The sequence below is a fragment of the Vanellus vanellus genome, assembly GCF_965231255.1.
Source record: "Vanellus vanellus genome assembly, contig: HAP1_SCAFFOLD_2237, whole genome shotgun sequence".
Classification (NCBI taxonomy): Eukaryota; Metazoa; Chordata; class Aves; order Charadriiformes; family Charadriidae; genus Vanellus; species Vanellus vanellus.
This window is the reverse complement of record NW_028128516.1, coordinates 767-12609: the sequence shown is the minus strand read 5'-3', so window position 1 is coordinate 12609 and position 11843 is coordinate 767. Positions and strand designations below refer to the sequence as shown.

Sequence of the window (11843 nt, the reverse complement as noted above, 5' to 3'; positions counted from 1 at the left end):
CGCCGGCTGCCGGAGGCTTTGCCCGGCTTCCTGCAGCCCTCGCCCTAATTAATTCCTCCTGCTTTAATTCCTTTCCTTTAAAAAAAAAAAAAAAGAAAAAACCACAAAAGAGAAACGAATATAACAATAATAATCGAGTCGACGCCAACCTCGTGCCGCCGGCGGGGTCGCGGTGATGGCGGCGGTGCCGCGCGCCGCCCATGGCAGCCCCTCCGGCGTCCACGATGTGCCGTAATCTTTTTATTTTTTTTTTTTTTTTTCCTTTGGAGGGGGATGAGTCACCTGCGGCCATTTAAAAGTGATTCACGGTTGTCTCCGGCTCCCGGAGCAGATCCCGGGCGGGAGGAAATCCCGCGCCGGCAGGCGAGCCACGCGCGCCGGCTGCCAGGAATAGCAGGGACCCCCCTTCTCGACGCCCCCCGCCGCGGCCGCCCCGGTGTGCCGGCCGGTGTGGCATGGCATGGTATGGCGTGGTGTGGCGTGGTGTGGTGTGGCGTGGTATGGTGCGGTATGGCGCTGTATGGTGTGGTATGGCGTGGCATGGTATGGTGTGGTGTGGTATGGCGTGGTGTGGCGTGGTGTGGCGTGGTATGGTATGGTATGGTGTGGTATGGCGCAGTATGGCGTGGTGTGGTGTGGTATGGCGCAGTATGGCGTGGTGTGGTGTGGTATGGCGCGGTATAGTGTGGTATGGCGTGGCGTGGCGTGGTGTGGTGTGGCGTGGTGTGGCGCAGTATGGCGTGGTGTGGTGTGGTACGGCATGGTATGGTGTGGTATGGTGCGGTATGGCGCCGTATGGTGTGGCATGGCATGGTACGGTGTGGTACGGCGTGGTGTGGTGCGGAATGGTGTGGTATGGCGCCATATGGTGTGGTATGGTGTGGCATGGCATGGTATGGCGTGGTGTGGCGTGGTATGGCGTGGTATGGTGCGGTACAGCGTGGTATGGTGTGGTATGGTGCGGTATGGTGTGGTACAGCATGGTATGGTGTGGTATGGCGCGGTATGGCGCGGTATGGTGTGGTATGGCACCGTATGGCACCGTATGGCACCGTATGGCACCGTACGGCATAGTATAGCGTGGTATGGTGCGGTGAGACACGGAACGGTGCGGTATGGTATGATATGGTGCCATGTGCTGCGGTATAGGGCGGCGTGGCACGGCGCGGCGTGCTATGGCGCAGTGTAGCACGATACGGCGCCGTATGGCACAGTACGGTGCGGTATAGGGCAGTATGGGGCGGTGTGGCGCGGTGTGGTACGGTGCGATCCGGTATGGTATGGCACAGTATGGCACAGGACGCTATGGCACGGTATGGCGCGGTATGGTACGGCACGGCACGGCACGGCACGGGATGGTACGGCACGGCACGGCACGGCACGGTGGCGCCAGGCCGGGGGTCCCTCCGCATGGGGGGATGCCAGTGATGGCCCCGTGCTGGTGACCGTCCCCATCCCGGTCTCCTTCCCGGTCCCCGGCTCTTCCTCCTCCCCCTCCCCATCCCATCCCCATCCCATCCCCATCCCATCCCATCCCCATCCCCATCCCATCCCCATCCCCATCCCCATCCCATCCCCATCCCCATCCCCATCCCCATCCCCATCCCCATCCCCATCCCCATCCTCTCCCCATCTTCATCCCATCTCCATCCCATCCCATCCCCATTCCCCATAAACACACTCCAGAGGGGGCACTGGGGACACTGGGGACATCCCCGAGGACCCCCTGTCTCTCTCCCCCCGGCTGCCGTTCCCGAAGCGTGAAATAATTCCCATCAAATCCCCAAAAACACCCTTTTCCTCCCCGGAGTCGGTTACTAAATTTGCCGGCTGTGAGTCACCCCCCCACCCCCCCGCTGCCTGCGCAGCCCCCCCGGCTCCCCCCACATCCCCCCCACCCCCCACTGCGCCCCCCCGCCAACCCCGGGGGGATGGCTGCTGCACCCCATGGCGTCCCCCATGGGGCCGGGGTCATCCATGGGGCTGGGGACCCCCAAGGGGTCAGGGACCCCCCTAGGGCCGGGGTCCCCTGTGGGGCCAGTGTCCCCTATGGGGCTGGGGACCTCCATGGGGCTGGGGACCCCTATGAGGCTGGGGACCTCCATGGGGCTGGGGACTCCTATGGGGCTGGGGACCCCTATGGGATAGGGACAGGGGACAGTGATGGGGATGCGGGACAGGGATGGGGACAGGGACCAGGGAATGGGATGGGGACAGGGACACAGGACAATGGGATAGGAATGGGATAGGGAATGGGATAGGGACAGGGGACAGTGATGGGGACAGGGACAAGGATAGGGATGGGGATGGATGAGGACACAAGATGAGGACAGGCACAGGGATGGGGACATGGGACAGGGACAAGGATGGACATAAGGACAGGGATGGGGACAGGGACCAGGGAATGGGATGGGGACAGGGATGGGGACATGGGACAGGGATGGGGACAGGGACACAGGACAATGGGATAGGAATGGGATAGGGAATGGGATAGGGACAGGGGACAGTGATGGGGACAGGGACAAGGATAGGGATGGGGATGGATGAGGACACAAGATGAGGACAGGCACAGGGATGGGGACATGGGACAGGGACAAGGATGGACATAAGGACAGGGATGGGGACAGGGACCAGGGAATGGGATGGGGACAGGGATGGGGACATGGGACAGGGATGGGGACAGGGACACAGGACAATGGGATAGGAATGGGATAGGGAATGGGATAGGGACAGGGGACAGTGATGGGGACAGGGACAAGGATAGGGATGGGGATGGATGAGGACACAAGATGAGGACAGGCACAGGGATGGGGACATGGGACAGGGACAAGGATGGACATAAGGACAGGGATGGGGACAGGGACCAGGGAATGGGATGGGGACAGGGATGGGGACATGGGACAGGGATGGGGACAGGGACACAGGACAATGGGATAGGAATGGGATAGGGAATGGGATAGGGACAGGGGACAGTGATGGGGACAGGGACAAGGATAGGGATGGGGATGGATGAGGACACAAGATGAGGACAGGCACAGGGATGGGGACATGGGACAGGGACAAGGATGGACATAAGGACAGGGATGGGGACAGGGACCAGGGAATGGGATGGGGACAGGGATGGGGACAGGGACAGGGATGGGGACAGGGACACAGGACAATGGGACAGGAATGGGATAGGGACAGGGGACAGTGATGGGGACAGGGACCAGGGCATGAGATGGGGACAGGGATGGGGACAGGGACAAGGATGGACATGGGGACAGGGATGGGGACGGATGAGGACACAAGATGGGGACAGGGACAGGGATGGGGATGGGAACGGGGATGAGGACAGGGACAGGGATGGGGACATGGGACAGGGACAAGGATGGACATAGGGACAGGGATGGGGACAGGGACCAGGGAATGGGATGGGGACAGGGATGGGGACATGGGACAGGGATGGGGACATGGGACAGGGATGGGGACAGGATGAGGGCACAGATGGGGACAGGAACAGGGACCCCCAGATAGTGCACAGATCCCCCGGGGGGGGCTCAGGGACCCCCGGGGCACAAGTCACCTGGGGGTCCCCATATTGGGGGGTCCCATTATTGGGCGTCCCAGTACTGGGGGGTCCCAGAGCATAAGGGTCATGGGGGTCCCCATATTGGGGGGGGGTTGTTATTGGGGGGGGTCCCAGTATTGGGGGGGTCCCAGTATTGCCTGCGGTGACACCTGCCCACGGTGACACCGGTGCCCGTGGTGACATGTGCCCACAGTGGTGCCCGTGGTGACACGTGCCCACGGTGACACCGGTGCCCACAGTGACATGTGCCCACAGTGCCACCGGTGCCCGCGGTGACACTGCCACCATCCAGCACAACCGCTGGCCGGAGAGTGCCGCCGTGTGCCACCGCCACCGTCCCCACCACCCGCGGCACCGCCGCCACCCGCAGCGTCACCCACACCACTGTGCTCATCACCGCGCCCCCCACCCCACCCCGGTGGGGGAGGTCCGGTGCCCCAGTGCCATACCGGACCCTGTGGGGCTGCGTGTGTGGTGTCCCATGGTGGCCCCCCCTTGTCCCCAATGTCCCCAATGTGCAAAGCGTTTGACACCGTCCCACACGATGTCCTGGTCTCTAAATTTGGAGAGATATGGATTCCACAGATGGACCACTCAGGGGATAAGGAACTGGTTGGACGGTGGCACTCAAAGAGTTGCGGTCAACGGCTCCATGGCCAAGTGGTGACCTCAAGTGGTGACAAAGTGGTGTCCCTCAGGGGTCAGTACTGGGATCGGCACTGGTCAACATCTTTGTCGGTGACATGGACAGTGGGATGGAGTGCACCCTCAGCGTGTTTGCTGATGACACCGAGCTGTGTGGTGAGGTGACACCGAGCTGTGTGGTGAGGTGACACCAAGATGTTTGGCGAGGTGACACTGAGCTGTGTGGTGAGGTGACACCAAGCTGTGTGGCAAGATGACACCGAGATGTTTGGCGAGGTGACACTGAGCTGTGTGGCGAGGTAACACCAAGAGAGGTGACACCAAGGTGTTTGGCAAGGTCACACCAAGCTGTGTGGCGAGGTGACACTGAGATATTTGGTGAGGTGACACTGAGCTGTGTGGCGAGGTGACACCAAGATGTTTGGTGAGGTGACACTGAGATATTTGGCGAGGTGACGCCGAGCTGTGTGGCGAGGTGACACCAAGAGAGGTGACACCAAGATGTTTGGTGAGGTGACACTGAGCTGTGTGGCGAGGTGACACCGAGCTGTGTGGCGAGGTGACACCAAGAGAGGTGACACCAAGATGTTTGGTGAGGTGACACCGAGCTGTGTGGCGAGGTGACACCAAGAGAGGTGACACCAAGATGTTTGGCGAGGTGACACCGAGCTGTGTGGCGAGGTGACACCAAGATGTTTGGCGAGGTGACACCAAGATGTTTGGCGAGGTGACACTGAGATATTTGGCGAGGTGACACTGAGCTGTGTGGCAAGATGACACCGAGATGTTTGGTGAGGTCACACTGAGCTGTGTGGCGAGGTGACACCGAGATGTTTGGCGAGGTGACATCAAGCTGTGTGGCGAGGTGACACTGAGCTGTGTGGCAAGGTGACACCAAGATGTTTGGTGAGGTGACACTGAGCTGTGTGGCAAGGTGACACCAAGAGAGGTGACACCAAGATGTTTGGCAAGGTCACACCGAGCTGTGTGGCGAGGTGACACCGAGATGTTTGGCGAGGTGACACTGAGCTGTGTGGCGAGGTGACACCGAGATGTTTGGCGAGGTGACACCGAGATGTTTGGCGAGGTGACATCAAGCTGTGTGGCGAGGTGACACTGAGCTGTGTGGCAAGGTGACACCAAGATGTTTGGTGAGGTGACACTGAGCTGTGTGGCGAGGTGACACCAAGAGAGGTGACACCAAGATGTTTGGCAAGGTCACACCAAGCTGTGTGGCGAGGTGACACCGAGATGTTTGGCGAGGTGACACCGAGCTGTGTGGCGAGGTGACACCAAGAGAGGTGACACCAAGATGTTTGGCAAGGTCACACCAAGCTGTGTGGCGAGGTGACACCGAGATGTTTGGTGAGGTGACACCGAGATGTTTGGCGAGGTAACACCGAGCTGTGTGGCGAGGTGACACCAAGATGTTTGGTGAGGTGACACCGAGATGTTTGGCGAGGTGACACTGAGCTGTGTGGCAAGATGACACCGAGATGTTTGGTGAGGTCACACTGAGCTGTGTGGCGAGGTGACACCGAGATGTTTGGCGAGGTGACACCGAGATGTTTGGCGAGGTGACATCAAGCTGTGTGGCGAGGTGACACTGAGCTGTGTGGCAAGGTGACACCAAGATGTTTGGTGAGGTGACACTGAGCTGTGTGGCAAGGTGACACCAAGAGAGGTGACACCAAGATGTTTGGCAAGGTCACACCAAGCTGTGTGGCGAGGTGACACCGAGATGTTTGGCGAGGTGACACCGAGCTGTGTGGCGAGGTGACACCAAGAGAGGTGACACCAAGATGTTTGGCAAGGTCACACCAAGCTGTGTGGCGAGGTGACACCGAGATGTTTGGTGAGGTGACACCGAGATGTTTGGCGAGGTAACACCGAGCTGTGTGGCGAGGTGACACCAAGATGTTTGGTGAGGTGACACCGAGATGTTTGGCGAGGTGACACTGAGCTGTGTGGCAAGATGACACCGAGATGTTTGGTGAGGTCACACTGAGCTGTGTGGCGAGGTGACACCGAGATGTTTGGCGAGGTGACACCGAGATGTTTGGCGAGGTGACATCAAGCTGTGTGGCGAGGTGACACTGAGCTGTGTGGCAAGGTGACACCAAGATGTTTGGTGAGGTGACACTGAGCTGTGTGGCAAGGTGACACCAAGAGAGGTGACACCAAGATGTTTGGCAAGGTCACACCAAGCTGTGTGGCGAGGTGACACCAAGCTGTGTGGTGAGGTGACACCGAGATGTTTGGCGAGGTGACACCGAGCTGTGTGGCGAGGCAGAGAGGCTGGAGGGGAGGGACGCCACCCAGAGGGACCGGCACAGGCTGGAGAGGTGGGCCCGTGCCAACCTCGTGCAGTTCAACCAGGCCGAGCGCGAGGTCCTCCCTCTGGGTCGGGGCAATCCCGAGCCCAACTCCAGGCTGGGCGGGGAATGGCGGGAGAGCCGCCCTGAGGAGAAGGCCCTGGGGGTGTCGGTTGATGAGAAGCTCATGAGCAGCAGTGTGTGGTCACAGCCCAGAAGGCCAACTCCACCCTGGGCTGCATCAGGAGGAGTGCGGCCATCAGGTCAAGGGAGGGGATTCTGCCCCTCTGCTCCGCTCTGGGGAGACCCCACCTGGAGTACCGCCTCCGGCTCTGGAGTCCCCAACAGGAGGAGGACGTGGACCTGCCGGAGCGTGTCCGGAGGAGAGCCACGAGGATGACCCGAGGGCTGGAGCCCCTCTCCTGTGAGGAGAGGCTGAGAGAGTTCGGCCCGGAGAAGAGGAGGCTCCGGGGAGACATTATTGCAGCCTTCCAGCGCCTGAATGGGGCCTACAGGAGGAGGAGGACTCTGTACTGGGGCCGGGAGCGATAGGCCGAGGGGGAATGGCTTCCAACTGGAAGAGGGCAGGTTCGGATTGAACATTCGGAAGAAGTTTTTCACTCTGAGGGCGGTGAGACACCGGAGGTTGCCCAGAGAGGCTGTGGAGGTGTTCCAGACCAGGCCGGACGCGGCCGTGGGCAACCTGGGCCGGTGGGAGGTGGCCCTGCCCGGGGTGGGGGGGTTGGAACTCCATGATCTTCACAATCCTTTCCGACCTCAACCATTCTATGTCACCTTGTTGTGTTGTTGTGTGTCCCCGTCCCGTCCCCCCCCCCCAACAGCTTCGAGGTGGAGAATGGCCCCTGGGTGGGTCGCAGCCCCCCCGGGGACCCCCAGAGCGGCGCGGGGGTGGTGCTGCTGCCGGGGGGTCCCCCCGCTCAGCGCCGCGAGTCCTTCCTCTACCGCTCCGACAGCGACTACGACGTCTCCCCAAAAAGCGTCTCCCGCAACTCCTCCATCGCCAGCGAGGCGTGAGTACGGACCACACACCCTCCCCCCCCCCCCCGCCCCCCCACCTCCCCCCCCAGGGCCCCCCCAGAGCCCCCCCAGGGCCCCCCGGACTCTGGGTGCTCTGGGAAGCCCTCTGCCATCCTTCCAGGGACCCCCCCGATATCCCCCCTGGGGACCCCCCGATATCCCCCCTGGGCACCCCCTGAGTATCAACTGGGGACCCCCCCATTCCCACTGGAGACCCCCCCAAATATCCCCCTTGTGGACCCCCTGATATCCCCCCTTGGGCACCCCCCAATATCCCCCCCTGGGGACCCCCATTATCCCCCCTGATGAACCCCTGAATATCTCCTGGGGACCCCCCCAATATCCCCCCAGTGACCCCCACCCCTCAGAGACCCCCAATACCTCCCCAGTGCCCCTCACCCCCCCAGAGACCCCCAATACCCCCCCAGTGCCCTCCCCACCCCCCAGAGACTCCCAATACCCCCCCAGTCCCCCCCCCCCCGAGACCCCCAATATTCCCCCAGTGCCCCCCTATCCCCCCAGAGACCCCCGATATCCCTCCCAGTGGGGGAGGTGGGGTGGAGAGGGGGGGACGGACCCCACTCACTGACACCCCCCCCCCCAAATTTCTCTTCCAGCCACACCGAGGACCTCATCGTCACCCCCTTCGCCCAGGTGGGGCCGGGGGGGGGGGGTCCCGGGGTGTTGGGGGGTCCGCAAGGAAGTGGGGGGGGGGCAGGATTGGGCCCTTCACCCCTAAACCCTCCTGGGGGGGTCCTGGGGGGGGGGGGGTTGGCCCCAGCGTGGGGGGTTTGGGTGACACCAGTGGCAGATTTGGGGGGGGGGGGTGTCCCTCTATGTGTCCCTGACCCCCCCCCTCCATGTGTGACCCCCCCCATGTGTTGTGTCCCCCCCCCATTTCACCCCCAAACCCTCCTGGGGGGGGGTCTTGGGGGGGGGGGAGGCCCCAGCCTGGGGGGTTTGGGTGACACCAGTGGCAGATTTGGGGGGGGGGGGTGTCCCTCTATGTGTCCCTGACCCCCCCTCCATGTATGACCCCCCCCCAATGTGTGTCCCCCCCCATGTGTGTCCCCCCCCCCCCCCAGGTCCTGGCGAGTCTCCGCAGCGTCCGCAGCAATTTCTCCATCCTGACCAATGTCCCCACCCCCACCAAGTGAGTGACCTTGACCTTGACCTTGACCCCCACCCCCCCCGACCCCATGGGGGGGGTGGTGATGTCACAGCCAACCCCTAATTTACCCCCCCCCCCCGCCCCCCAGGAGGTCGCCCATGGGCTCCCAGCCCCCCCTCTGCAAAGCCACGCTCTCAGGTAAGGGGAGGGGGGGGGGGGGCTGAAGGGGTTAAAAATTTGGGAGGGGGGGATCACGCCCACACACCCCCCCATGGAAGATTTGGGGTGATTTGAAGGGATTTTGGATAAGGGGGGGGGGGGGGTAAAACCAGTGGAGCCCCCACCAACCCCCCCCACTGGAGAAAGTGAGGCACTGGGCTGGTGCCCCCCCCCATCCCCACAGCCCCCCCCCCAACCCCTTGGGGGTCCCCACAACCCCGCACACCCCCCCCCCCATCCGCAGGGGGTCCCCGCAGCCCCCCAGACCCGGGGGGGGTCCCCACAACCCTCGTGGGGGGGTCCCCAAAAACCTACAGGGGTCCCCACCCACCTCATCCCCGGGGGTCCCCCAGACCCCATCCCCAGATCCCACTCTTGGGGGGGTCCCCGAAGCCCCATTCCTGGGGGGGTTCGGGGGGGTCCCCACACCCCCCCATCTGCGGGGGTCCCCCATATCCCACCCCTGGGGGGTCCCCACAGCCCCGGGGGGGTCCCCACAACCCCAGACCCCTCCCCAGGGGGGTCCCACATCCCCATTCCTGGGGGGGTCCAGGGGGTCCCCCCATCCCCCGGGGGGTCCCCCCATCCCCCTCCCCTGGGCCGGGGGGGGCGCGGGCGGGCGCTGACCCCCCCCCTCCGCCCCCGCAGAGGAGACGTCCCAGCAGCTGGCCCGGGAGACACTGGAGGAACTGGACTGGTGTCTGGACCAACTGGAGACCCTCCAGACCCACCGCGCCGTCAGCGAGATGGCCTCCAACAAGGTGGGCCACCGCGGGGGCCACCGCGGGGACGGGGACCCCACCGCCACGCGGGGACAGGGGTGGACCCCGCTGTGACATGGGGACGGGGACAGGGACCCCACTGTGACATGGGGATGGGGACCCCTCTGTGACACTGGGATGGGGACAGGGCCCTCACTGTGACACGGGGATGGGGATGGACCCCGCTGTGACACGGGGACGGGGACACCACTGTGACATGGGGACAGGGATGGACCCCGCTGTGACATCGGGATGGGGACAGGGACCCCACTGTGACATAGGGACAGTGATGGACCCCGCTGTGACATGGGGACGGGGATGGACCCCACTGTGACATGGGGACAGTGATGGACCCCGCTGTGACACTGGGATGGGGACAGGGACCCCGCTGTGACATGGGGACGGGGATGGACCCCGCTGTGACATCGGGATGGGGACAGGGACCCCACTGTGACATAGGGACAGTGATGGACCCCGCTGTGACATGGGGACGGGGATGGACCCCACTGTGACATGGGGACAGTGATGGACCCCGCTGTGACACTGGGATGGGGACAGGGACCCCGCTGTGACATGGGGACGGGGATGGACCCCGCTGTGACATGGGGACGGGGACCCCACTGTGACATGGGGACAGGGATGGACCCTGCTGTGACATGGGGACGGGGACAGGGACACCACTGTGACATGGGGACAGGGATGGACCCTGTTGTGACATGGGGACAGGGACAGGAACCCGCTGTGACACAGGGACAGGGACACTGCTGTGACACGGGGATGGGGACAGGGACACCACCATGACACAGGGATGGGGACAGGGACCCCACTGTGACATGGGGACAGGGATGGACCCCGCTGTGACACGGGGACAGGGACCCCACTGTGACATGGGGACAGGGATGGACCCTGCTGTGACATGGGGACGGGGACAGGGACACCACTGTGACATGGGGACAGGGATGGACCCTGTTGTGACATGGGGACAGGGACAGGAACCTGCTGTGACACAGGGACAGGGACACTGCTGTGACACGGGGATGGGGACAGGGACACCACCATGACACAGGGATGGGGACAGGGACCCCACTGTGACATGGGGACAGGGATGGACCCCACCATGACATGGGGACAGGGACAGGGACACCACTGTGACACGGGGACAGGGACAGGAACCCACTGTGACATGGGGACGGGGATGGACCCCGCTGTGACACGGGGACAGGGACACCACTGTGACATGGGGACAGGGACAGGACGCAGCTCCGCCACAGATTTGGGGACAGGACCCCGGTTCCGCCGTGGGGATGGGGACAGGACCGCGGCTGTGCCACGGATTTGGGGACAGGACCCCGGTTCCGCCGTGGGGACGGGGGGGGCGGTGGCAGCGGGGGGGTGGGGACAGTGTCGGGGGCTGCGTGGGGTCCCTGAGCCACCGGGGGCCGGCGGCGGTGCCGGTGACAGTGCCGGTGGCAGTGCCGGTGGTGGCAGCGGTTGTGTCGGGGGTGTTGGTGGCACCGACACCAGTGCCGGTGGTGGCAGTGCTGGTGGGACCGGTGGCAGCGGTTGTGTCGGGGGTGTTGGTGGCACTGGTGGCGGTGCCCACGGTTGTGCCAGTGGTCCCAGTGGTCCCAGTTGTGCCGGTGGTGCCGGTGGTCCCGGTTGTGCCAGTGCCCGCGGTGTCCACGGTTGTGCCAGCGGTCCCAGTGCTCCCAGTTGTGCCAGTGGTGCCAGCAGTCCCAGTTGTACCAGGGCCAGTGGTCCCAGTTGCACCAGTGGTCCCAGTTGTGCCAGTGCCCATGGTTGTACTGGTGCCCACAGTTGTGCCAGCGCTCCCAGTTGTGCCAGTGGTCCCAGTGCTCCCAGTTGTGCCAGTGCTCCCAGCTGTGCCGGTGCTCCCAGTACTCCCAGTTGTGCCAGTGGTCCCAGTGCTCCCAGTCGTGCCAGTGCTCCCAGCTGTGCCAGTGGTCCCAGTACTCCCAGTTGTGCCAGTGGTCCCAGTGCTCCCAGTTGTGCTGGTGCTCCCAGCTGTGCCAGTGGTCCTGGTGCTCCCAGTGCTCCCAGTTGTGCCAGTGCTCCCAGCTGTGCCAACGGTCCCAGTGCTCCCAGTTGTGCCAGTGCTCCCAGCTGTGCCAGCGGTCCCAGTGCTCCCAGTGCTCCCAGTTGTGCCGGTGCTCCCAGTTGTG

The 11843-nt window shown here is 63.5% G+C and overlaps 1 long non-coding RNA gene across 1 annotated transcript; it reads left to right on the top strand.

The window, feature by feature from the left end:
- The first annotated feature begins 7206 nt into the window (after nt 1-7206).
- Nucleotides 7207-8844, top strand: LOC309684287. Its single transcript, XR_014270281.1, has 4 exons — nt 7207-7562; nt 8187-8223; nt 8655-8722; nt 8829-8844. It is a non-coding gene; the product is annotated as an uncharacterized lncRNA (long non-coding RNA).
- Nucleotides 8845-11843: the final 2999 nt, after the last annotated feature.